The 11,666-nt window shown below is 41.0% G+C and overlaps 1 pseudogene; it reads left to right on the top strand.

Moving 5' to 3' along the window:
* The first annotated feature begins 378 nt into the window (after positions 1-378).
* On the top strand, positions 379-1,930 carry LOC118574805 (annotated as a pseudogene).
* Positions 1,931-11,666: the final 9,736 nt, after the last annotated feature.

Genomic DNA, 11,666 nt, shown 5'->3' with positions numbered 1-11,666 from the left:
AGACAGCAAGTGGTAGGTATTGGTCATGTATTGTCCCTGTCCTTCCTTCCTGCTCCCACACCCCTCGAGGCCACAGTTGTTCACAGTTGTTCACAGTTGTACATGATACATAGGAGTGGCATTAGGAAAAGATTGCAAACTGGTGGCACCCTACTGCTTACTTGGTGCTGTCATTTGGTCTTGGATATTCTCCCACCCCCAGGAACAGATTGTATTTGTCAGAAATAGATGCTCTACATTGTGGATTTAAGTAGTCTAGGTACCAAAATGTAAGAAAACTTTATGATGGATAACTGGAAGGGCTGTACAGTTTGCAGGTACCAACTATGGCCTTATTTACTAAACACAATGGTGGAGTCAGTATCAGGATAAAGGCACATGTGGCTGGCAGCTGCCATGTTGCTGGATCATGGAGATAACTATGATGCATTTAATGAAAAGGCCCTATTACTGCTTGATTTGCGTGAGTGTTAAATCCTACTATCTTTGCATGATGGTTTAATACCAAATACTGTAACTTTTTTGAACAGAGGAAACATTTGGAAGTCAGAATGCTAAAGGAAAGGAAAATGCTTGGAAATATGTTTTGTATACTTCAGATTCCAATGAAACTGTTGGATCTCATGCTGCTGGCCACCAGGATCCACTCACAACTCTTCCATTTATGAGACAGAAGAACTCTTTACCTGCATCTCAGAGATCTTGGATCCCAGTGTCATGTATTGATGCTTTCTGGGTGTGATTTTCAAGACAAGAGAGGTTGGGGGTTTTGCTTAGTCAGTGGAATGCTTTTTTTAGTAGGCATTGAGCCCTAGGTTTGATCCCCAGAATTTCATAAGCTGGCCCGAGGGAGGGCAGCAGTGTGGGCCAGGACCCCAGCAGGCAGAGGCAGCGACCTGGCCACTGGAGAGTGTGTGGGAGGGCACCTGAGAGGTGGGCTCCCCGTCCTACTAGCCAGTGGGCATGTGGACGGCTCCCCGACCTCAAGGCATATAGAAAAAGCAAAGATGGACACAGTACTGTCCTCATTGCTGAAAAGGACCATTTCATGGATGATTTCTTCCATCAGGTGGCGGAGATTCGAGGCAGCATAGCCAGGATTGCTCAGTGCGTGGAAGACGTGAAGAAGAACCACAGCATCATCATTTCTGCCCCAAACCCAGAAGGAAAAATAAAAGAAGAGCTAGAAGACCTAAACAAAGAGATCAAGAAAACTGCTAACCAGATCCGAGGCAAGCTGATTAGGAGGAGAGTGGGAACCGAACTTATATGGACCTTCGGGTACGACGGACCTGCACTCAGTGCTGTCCCGGAAGTTTGTGGAGGTCATGACAGAGTACAATGAAGCACAGATCCTGTTTCAGGAGCAAAGCAAAGGCCCAAGCCAGTGCCAGCTAGAGATCACTGGAAGGACCACCACTGACCATGAGCTGGAGGAGATGCTAGAGAGCGGGAAGCCATCCATCTTCATCTTGGATATTATATCAGATTCACAAATCACTAGGCAAGCTCTCCACGAGATCGAGTTACGTCACAAAGACATCATGAAGCTGGAGACCAGCATCTGAGAGCTTTACGAGAAGTCCATGGATATGGCCATGTTTGTGGAGACCCAGGGTAAAATGGTCAACAACATTGAGAGAAACGTGATGAATGCTGTAGACTATATCGAACACACCAAGGAAGAAACCAAGAAAGCCATCAAATATCGGATTAAAGCCAGGCAGAAAAAGTGGATAACTGCTCCTGTGGCGGTAGCTGTCATGGCTGTCTTGGCTCTAATCATTGGCTTATTGGTTGGCAAATAATTGCGTAGATGGCGCTGGGTGCTTGCCTCTTCCTTAGGGTGGCAAAGGTGATGTTTGTCCTCACTTATGTAGTCACTTTGCTTGTGATCCCTGAAATTATCCTAGCAACTGCATTGCCATAGCAACCACACCCCAAGAGCTCTTTGTCCTTAGAGACTCTGGCCACACCTACAGCAGAGTCCTGTCCTGTCCTTTCACATGTGACTCTCAGACCTGAGGCCTGGGCCAAGTGCTGAGGTTTTTATTGGTGACGAAGAATAAAGCGCCACAGAGGTTTTATACCATGCAAACACCATGAGCCGAGTGGACACAGCATGCCAGCCCAGACAGCCGTGGTCTCTGAAGGACACCACCAAGATGTCACAATGGTGGCCTCGTCTCAGTAGCCTTGAAATATTGAAATAGGAATGATTGAAAACTCCTAAAATAAGATGTCAGTGTTACAGATTTGTGTGCGGTTTAATTAGGGTGTGCTCTGTGCTCTTGCTGAGAGTGGTAATGAGGAGACTTAGTACCAGGCCTGATTTCTGTTCATGTCTTGCTTGCAGAATCATCACAGAAACGTTTTGTAAGGTATCTGTAATTTTAAATATCTATAAATTCAATTCCTTAATATATTAACATCCAAACCCCCTTTTCTAAGCTGGACACTGCCTTGAGAAGGACAGTGGGCAGGCCCTAGGCAGCCATGCATGGGTTGTCACTGGGAACGTGGTCTCACAGCCCTCAGGGCCTTTCGTCAGCACTTTCTGGTGACCCTGACCTAGGAAGTGTAAGGGTCGGAGAAGTCTTGATTGTCTTTAGCTCATTTGTACCAACTTCATTATGGAGGTCACAAGCAGTCATGCGATGTGCTACTCTCATGTGGCCCTCCTCCCTGCTCACTGGTGCTGGTGGAGTTTCAAGGCAAGTCGTCAATGACAGAACCAAGACTTGGTGCTCACTAATCTCAAGGGAATGGTCCCAGCTGCAAAGCTATTCTTGGGCAGCATCCGAAGGATCAGATGCTAAGCTGAACCCCCACTGATGCTCAGAGTTCCTAAGAAACTATGATGGATGGTATGAAGATGTGGGCTGTGTGGCTCAGTGACTGTGTACCCGTATGCTGATATGCTCACTGACTATGTGAAGGACACCAAAGCCTAGTGAACTGCGCTGACTGCTGACCGTGTGTGGATGCTCACTCTGTCCCAGCCTCACTTGGCTGGATCTGATGGAACCACACTGATTTAGAACACCAATCGTGAAAGATACGGAACTGTTTAGAAACCACAACCTTTACAATGGTGAGTCACTCACTCGCCTCCTCACACCTCCCAGGCTCATACCCCATGGGCCTAGAGCAACTGCGGGAGGCTTGGGCTAAGCATCCTGATCCAGAGCTAGTCTGCAGTGGAGAGCTCTGCAGATGGGGCTGTGTTTGTGCTCCCACCCTCTTTGCTGCAGTGCCATCAGATTTAGCTGCAGTGACCTGCATGCCACATAGGTTCCCACCACTTGTGGCCAGTGGCTCCTTCAAGTCCAGCCTGAGTCCTTGGCCTGCAGTGTGCTTCTATGTGCTCAGGTGGCCTCTTGACTAAGCGGGTGCCTGAATCTGGCTTTCTAGTGAAGCAGGGTTATATGGGTGGGTCAGCCCTCAGGATATATTTCTATGCTGACTTCATAGCCTTGTAAAAATTCATTTACAGATTGTCTTGTTACTTTTTTCAATGATTTCTTAAAAAAATTTTGTTTACATTAAAAAGTTCTCAGAGACGCAATTCCCCCCCCAAACTTCAATTTGAACCCTTTGCATCTTCATGCATTGATCATTTATCAGTAGTAACACAGAACATTTGCTATTTCTGTTTTATACAATTTAGTAGGCATATGAAGAGTTTATATTATTTACCAAGGGGCTTCTCTACATGTAAGATACATGCATAAATGTCATACTTTGTATTTTACTTCTTTGTGTTTTTCCTCTTGAACAGTGGGTCACTATCAACATTTTGGCCCAGATAATTCTTTGCCATGATGCTCCTGTACATTCTTGCACATTTTAGTAGCCTCTCTGGCCTGTATTCACGAGGTGCTCTATCAATCAGTTTGACAATTAAGAAATACCACCTAGACAGTCATTTGCTCCCAGGGAGGCAAACAGGAAGCTGATTGACAGATATCCTTGAACGCTAGCACCATGGAGACAGAATTTTATCAACTGTTTTCTTTAGTCAGGCACATTTGCATATACCTGTAATCCCAGCACATTTAAGGTGGGGGAAAGAAGAGCTAGAGTTCAAATCTAGCAACACAGCAACTTTGAGGCCAGCTTGGCCTCAAAAAAAGTGCTGTTTCAAAACAATTCATGAAAACTCGTTTGTTTTACTACTACTAAATTCCAAGCCCTAACAAAGCAAATGACCTGGAGTACGAGTTAGTAGATGTTAATAATTACAGAGATGAGTATGTTTTAGACCTGTGGCTAATTAGAGTAGTGTGGCTTTAAAAAACCCTTGGAATGAAGAAACCTGCTTTAGGTTTATCATTCTGCCACTAACCCCTTTAACACACACACAGATTGTATTTGCTCTACCTCCAACTTCTCCTAGACCCGTTCCCTTCTCTCAGCTTAACGTCTTAAAAAAAAAAAAAAAGCCCACTGCCATATGGAGGTAACACACACCTTTAATACCAGCACTCAGGAGGCAGAGGCAGGCCTGGTCTACAGAGTGAGTTCCAGGACAGCTAAAGCTACACAGAGAAACCTTGTCTCAGGGGGGAAAAGCCTATCAATGGACTCCTATTTGTGATAATATACTCATGGGTGTGGGAACTTTGCCAAGAACATGTTCAATCTACCAGAGTCCATGCCCTTAAAGAAATCTGATTCTTCTTTCTCCAGAAGACAACCAACAATAGCTCTTCAGCTAGGGTTCAGAGCTCAGGAGCCCTTCAACCCCTCCACGATGGAATACTGACTGGCTTTAGGTCTTGCACAGGTATCAACAGCTGCTATGAGTACATGAGGGCAACAGTGAGGCTGCTATGAATGCTTGAGGAAGCTTGTGAATACTTGTTTTCAGCTATTTCTACTTTTAACACAGTAAAAACAAAGCTCAGAGAATGGTGCCACCCAGTGGGTGGGTCCCCTACCTCAATTAATCTAAACATGGTATTTCCCACAGGCATACTCAGAGGTTCTCTTCCAACTGATTGCAGACCTCATCAAGTTGACAACTGAGATTAAACATCACACTAGCCTTTACAGAAATATCACATAAGTACAGTATCACTTTGCGGAATGTGTATCTGTAAGCTTAGATGGACACAGGGGCTGAGGTCCAAGTCACACTTCGATGATTCACCATGTCAGGATCATTATTACTTTGGACTCTAAGTATCAAGGGTCAAGAAAAGTATCACATTTATATTTAACTATTATTTGAGCTGGGGAGATAGTACGGTAGTAGAGCATTGCCTACTATGCTTAAGACCCTGGGCTCTTTTTAAATTACATTTTTTAGTTGTGTGTGTGTGTGCGTGTACATACATGTAGAAGAGGTTAAATAACAACTTGTATGAGTCAGTTCTCTCTTTCTACTATGTAAGACCAGGGGATGGTCTCAGGTGAATCAGCCTTGTTGGCAAGTGCCTTTACCTGCTGAGATTTCTCACACTCCCAAGGCCCTGGACTCTAGTCCTAGCACTGAAATAAATAAATAAATAAATAAATAAATACATACATACATACATACATACATACATACATACATACATACACACACACATACATACATAAATAAATACATAAATACATAAATAAAAAACAATGCTCACACTCTTTATTATTTATCATGTGTTTACAAAACCAACACAAGGTGCTCCATTTAGAATTCTTACAAAAGCAAGAGTAATTTTTATTGTTACACTATAAATTTCTATAAAATGTAAAAGTATAAAAGTTTCCTATTTTAACAATTGTTAAAGTCACTCACAGGGATTAATTTTTGTGGACAGAGCTTTCTTATCATTTGTACAGGTTCCAGAGCTTAAGGACTACAGTAAATTACAGTTTTCTCTAACATTGAAAACAAAACATATTTCTAAAAATAGCTGTTTTCCTAAAATAACCCCACTTGAGCCAGCTTTCTTCTTGCTCATCTCCTTGTTCTTTTATGCAAACAGTTTTTCTTCTAATTGCTTAGTATCAACCAAATCCTAACATTAAAATCTACCGAAGAAATACCTATTTTAATAAGAACAGTCCAAAGTTCAACATTCTAAGAATATATTTATGCTCCTAAGTATGGTTCAGTGCAATTATCAGCAAACTCTTGATAGTAAATAACAGTTCAGTCTTCCTGTCTTCTGGGTCTATTGTTCATATTGTTCATTCTGGCACGTCTCAATGTCCTCAGGATGGTAAATCTAGTGTGGAGGGACAGATTAGTCTGTGAAGGAGACAAAAAGCTTTAAGTTTGGGAGCTTAGCAATTTAATAAAATACTCTTGAATTTGGTTATTAGACTAGGGAGCCAGTTGTGGTGGCACACACCTGTAATTCTAGCCCTTGGTGGCACTTAGGCCAGGAATTCAAGGTCATCCTCAACTATAATACTGAGTTAGAAGTTGGCCTAGACTACCTGTGAGACAGATTGACAGAGAGAGACAGAGAGACAAAAGTAGGCATCTAGGACTGTAGGTACATGCCTATAGCCCCAGCAACATGGAAGGTAAAGGCAGCATGATTGGAAGTTTGAAGTCTGTTTGTGCTACAGAGAGTTCAAGGTCAGCTTGGGCAATTTAGTGAGACCCTGCCTTGAAATAAAAAAAAATGCTTGCAGGCATAGTGACACATGATTTTGATCTTAGCACTCAAGAAAGCCAGAGTAAGCAGATTCCTATGTATTCAAGGCCAGCCAAGTCTACATAGTGAGTTCCAGGCTAACCTGGTCTACACAGTGAGACACTAAAGTAGTGACAGGACAGGGTATATGGTTCAATGACAGAACTGTTGCCTCATATGTGTGAAGCCATGGTACCTCAATTCTCTGTACCAGAAAAATGTCAAAGGGCAAAGAAGCTGCTGTGGATACCGCTCTGTATGCTGTGAATGTGTTGCTCTGATTAATAAATGAAGTGCTGACTGGCCAGTATCCAGGCAGGAAGTATAGGTGGGATAAAGAGTGAGGAGAATTCTGGGAACAGGAAGTCAGAATCTGGAGTTGCCAGCCAGATAGAGAAAGAAAGATGTAAAAGTACCTGTAAGCCACAAACCACTGGCAAATTATAGATGAACAGAAATAGGTTAATTTAAGATATAAGAACTAGATGGCAAGAAGCCTGCCATGGTCATACAGTTTATAAGTAATATAAGTTGTAGCATGAATCTTAAAAGTTCTTATTAATAAAAAAAAAACCCTGGAGCCAGGTATTGGGATGAATGCTGGAAGATCAGAGAGACAGAATAAGCCACAGCTTCCTCACCTTGCCAGTTGCTCAGCTGATCCTGTTTCCTCAGACTGGAAGCCTCTGAGTCCTCATCCAGAATCAATCTAAGCTGAACTGTTTCTCAGAAGCTTAAAAGCTTAACCAGCTCTAGTTCCTGGTCCTCATGCCTTATATACCTTTCTGCTTTCTGCCATCACTTCCTGGGATTAAAGGCTCGCCATGCCTAGCTGTTTCTAGTGTGGCTTTAAACTCAGAGATCCAGGTGGATCTCTGCCTCTGGAATGTGAGGATTAAAGGCATGTGCTACCACTGCCTAATCTCTATGTTTAATATTATGGCCATTCTGTTCTCTGACCTTCAGATAAGTTTATTGGGGTGCACAATATATCAACCACAATAAGTCTCTGTGTATTTACCTGGGTCTGAGCAGCTCCAGGAGCTGGGTAAACACAGGAAAATTCCAGCTACAAATGGTGCCCAATGGCTAGAGTTTCCACCTTACACAGGGGAATACTTAATAACCAATTCTAAATGCAGCCCCAAACAGGCTCCTGCTTTATGTATCATGTGGTCTGCAAGGCACTGCAACATGCAGGCTTGAGCTACTCTATGGTGGGTTTGCAGCATGTGGACTAAAGCTATGCCATAGCACATTCTTGACTAGTTACACAGAGGTTTCTACAAGCTGCATAACATGGTGCGTGGTGGATATAGCTTTTGCTACTAAAAACAAACAAACAAACAAACAAACAAACAAAAAAACCAGGTTCCTGGGCTACATGCTGCTTTGATAAAAGCATAGAACAACTGCTTCTGAGAGTTGATGGTGCACATGGCTTCCAGACCCAGAGCTGGCAGTAAACATACCACTGCCATGGTAAGCTGAGGTGGGCAAAAAATACTGCAGCAATAGATTCACAATAAGACAGATTCATATGGGATAAACCTCTATACGGTTTACAATGTATGTAAAAATGTACATAGGCTTATAAGAAAGACAAAGAAATATATGCTGTTATATAAAGAAATAGTTTTAAAAAATAAAGTCTTTAAATAGAAAGTAAAAGCAATATAAAAAATACACCACGTAAAGATAGATATCATACAGAGAATCTTGATTGTGTTGTCTTTGTGATTTTTTTAACTGCAGAAATACATTTGATTGTAAAGGCTGCTCAGTTAAACCAATATGTATATTTTAAAGGTACTTTAACTTCAAAATCTGAATGTAAGGATATGTTGGTTTGGAAAGGAGGCTCTGCTTTTGTTTCCACAGAAAGCAAGAGGCTATGGATTTGTTATAAATTAAGATACATCAGGTTTGACCAGCCAAGAAAGGTCTATGATGACACCATGGCCCAGATGATCCAATATCTAGAACGGTTTCAAGACAACTGGCTCAGAAGATATAGCTTCATGGACTACCCCATACTCCTAAAATTTTCTTTATGTCCCCATAAGAATACGGCACCCTCATCCAGCAGGAAGTAGTATGAGAATCAATGTCCAAATTTCCAAATATACCAAGTTGGCTTTGGAGATGGAATTGGCTCACTCCTTCTCTAAACCCAAGCATACTGCTAAAATACAAAAAAGGTTGAGAGATTCTTGTGTCCCATATCAGAAGAGCCCTCTGGTTTGGGACAAAGAAAAACCAATTATTTTTCTATTTAAATCATGTTGATTATAAATGTGATCTCTTTCTAAAGAAGAAAAGGGGGTAGTATACATATGATAGAATAAAAGGGTAGATTAATGAACCTATTTTTAAAGAGCAACAACTTGTTTAGAAATGTTTTACATTGTTATGGATTTTAGCTAATTGATACATGTTTAAATTTAATTTTGTTAAACTGTATATATATTTCTACTCTCATTTGAGATATTATGTTTATGTAACTCATCTAGATTGTAATAGATAATTAAAAAGTACAGATTAATAATTAGTCTTCTTTGATAGTCAAACTTGTAGTCATGTTAAGTTTTCTAGGTATACATAGATATAATTAAATTAGGCAGGTAATCTTCAAACACTTCAAAGACCTACAGAATATGGCATTTAAAATGTTTTAAATATTTAGACTTTCTGGACAGTGAGACATGTCAGCTCCTGGCAGCACCGATTTATTTCAGAGAGGAGGATGGACATTGAAGACTCTATATGGAGTTTATCTTCTTCTTGGCAAAAATAGCCATTCGGGCAAGAAACTGTTCTTGCCAGGACTGCTTGATCAACTGGACATGCAGGACCCAGAGAAAGGTGACCACTGAACTTTGTTTGGCAAAATGGTCCTTTAGGTTCCTGCTCACAGAGAAAACTGCCAGACATTCTTCAGGACACAGAAGTGACTGGGAGACTCTAGTCCTGTGGGCTAAAAACAGATGCCCCAACTTTACAGAGGAAATTTGCATGGCTATTCAGGCTACCAGCTATCTCTGTCTATTCTCACAAGACTCCTGAAAGTTGCTTGTGTCCCTCTCCCATTTCTCAGGTAATATTATATCATTCTGAGTTCTTTGACATAGTTGAAGATTAGTTATAATTTCCTTAGTTATGATAAAAGATAAGTTAGATATGAAACCTTAGACTCACAAATATAGGATAGAAAGGGTATCTTCTTTAATTTTGCCAACTACAAATAGACTAGATATTATAAATAGATTAGATATTGTAACTGTAATTCTTGCTTGATAATTGTTTTGTTATATATAATTTTACTATGTTAAAGTTAAAACCTTTTTGAAAAAAAAAGGGGAAGTGCTGTGGATATCACTCTATATGCTGTGTATATGTTGCTCTGATTGGTTAATAAATAAAGTACTGATCGGCCAGTAGCCAGGCAGGAAGTATAGGCAGGACAAAGAGTGGAGAATTTTGGAAACAGGAAGGCTGAGTCAGGAGTCACCTGCCAGACACAGAGGACACAAGATGTAAAAGTACCGGTAAGCCGCAAGCCACATGGCAACTTATAGATTAATAGGAATGGGGTAATTTAAGATATAAGAACTAGATAGTAAGAAGCCTGCCACAGCCATACTGTTTATAAGTAATATAAGTCTGTGTGTGTTTACATGGGTCTGAGCAGCTGCAGGAGCTGGGTGTACACAGGAAAGCTCCAGCTACAAGCAGCAGCCTAGGGTTGAAAAGACTCTGAGAGGGGTATGAAATCTATCTGTGTTTGAATAATGTGCACAAGCTCTCCTTGAAAATAGGATCATTTAGTTTGTCTGATCCTTGGTCTATACCTGAGGTCTCTATTTAGACCATCCATGCTGAACAGCAGAACCAAAGAGCTTTAATGGAAGAGTATGGAAGAGCATACCACAGACCAAGCAGCAATACATTTTCATAGCAGAATGAAGGGCAGGCTTATTTCTATATGCTGGAATTCAAATGCCTGCCTTATAGTTCAGGGTTTGACAATCTATTCTGTGAGAGCAGTCTTAGGTACAAGCAACTTCATATTGTTCTTACTGGTCTACAGCTGACTAGAGTACCTCAAATATTACGCAGTCAGACAATTCCAGTTTCATCTTATATACATGGTGACACAGTCCAAGTCTCTTTCCCCATCTTTCAGACATACCCTTTTCAATATTATCTCTAAACCTAATTCAGAAATAGGGTTATTACTGTTCTGAGATAGAGGTAGTTTGTGTGTTTTCTGTTTCCCACTTATGAAATACACCCCCCCACACACACACACCCTTTTTCTTTTCTTTGTTTTTCTAAGACAGAGTATTGATATGCAGTTAAGGATATCCTTTATCTCTTGATTCCCACACTACCATGCCTTATTTATGAGTTACATACTTCTATGAATAATATAATCAGAACACAAATGGAATAATGTACTTTGATTATTTCATCTCGTTGCTAAGTGAAGAATGGCAGAAAATTATTTTAGTTTCAGTCAATTATAAAAGTCTTTAGACATGTATTAGTTGCTGTTTTGCTTTAGTACATAGTCTGGTAAACAGGGATGTTTCCTTTATGAGAATCGTATTGTGCCTTAATGCAGCTACAGGACTAAGTGTTTAGGAGTGTGGGCTAATCCATGCTATGACTGAGGTTTATTTGAAAGTCTGGAGAGATGGCTCAGCAGTTAGGACCTGAACTTATTTCTCAGCACCCATATCAGGTGACTCACTAGTGCATGTAGCTCCAGCTCCAGAAGATCAGGCACACTTATCTGACACACACACACAGACACACACATGCATGCATGTTTGCACACAAGTAGGGGGGGTCAGGCAGGCAGACAGACAAGACATAAATACACATAAAAATAAATAACTGAGGTTGGCTTATTTAGCTGTTTTCCCAACTTTTCTGTTTTTCCCAAAGGCAGAGAAAAGGAAAGCATTTCTTGTGTATTAAGAGATTCACATTTTTCCTATTTGACCTAAAATAAACATAGCTTTC

This window comes from Onychomys torridus, chromosome X (genome assembly GCF_903995425.1).
Source record: "Onychomys torridus chromosome X, mOncTor1.1, whole genome shotgun sequence".
Lineage (NCBI taxonomy): Eukaryota > Metazoa > Chordata > Mammalia > Rodentia > Cricetidae > Onychomys > Onychomys torridus.
Note: the sequence above shows the minus strand (reverse complement) of the source record. Positions and strands in the feature narration are given on the sequence as shown.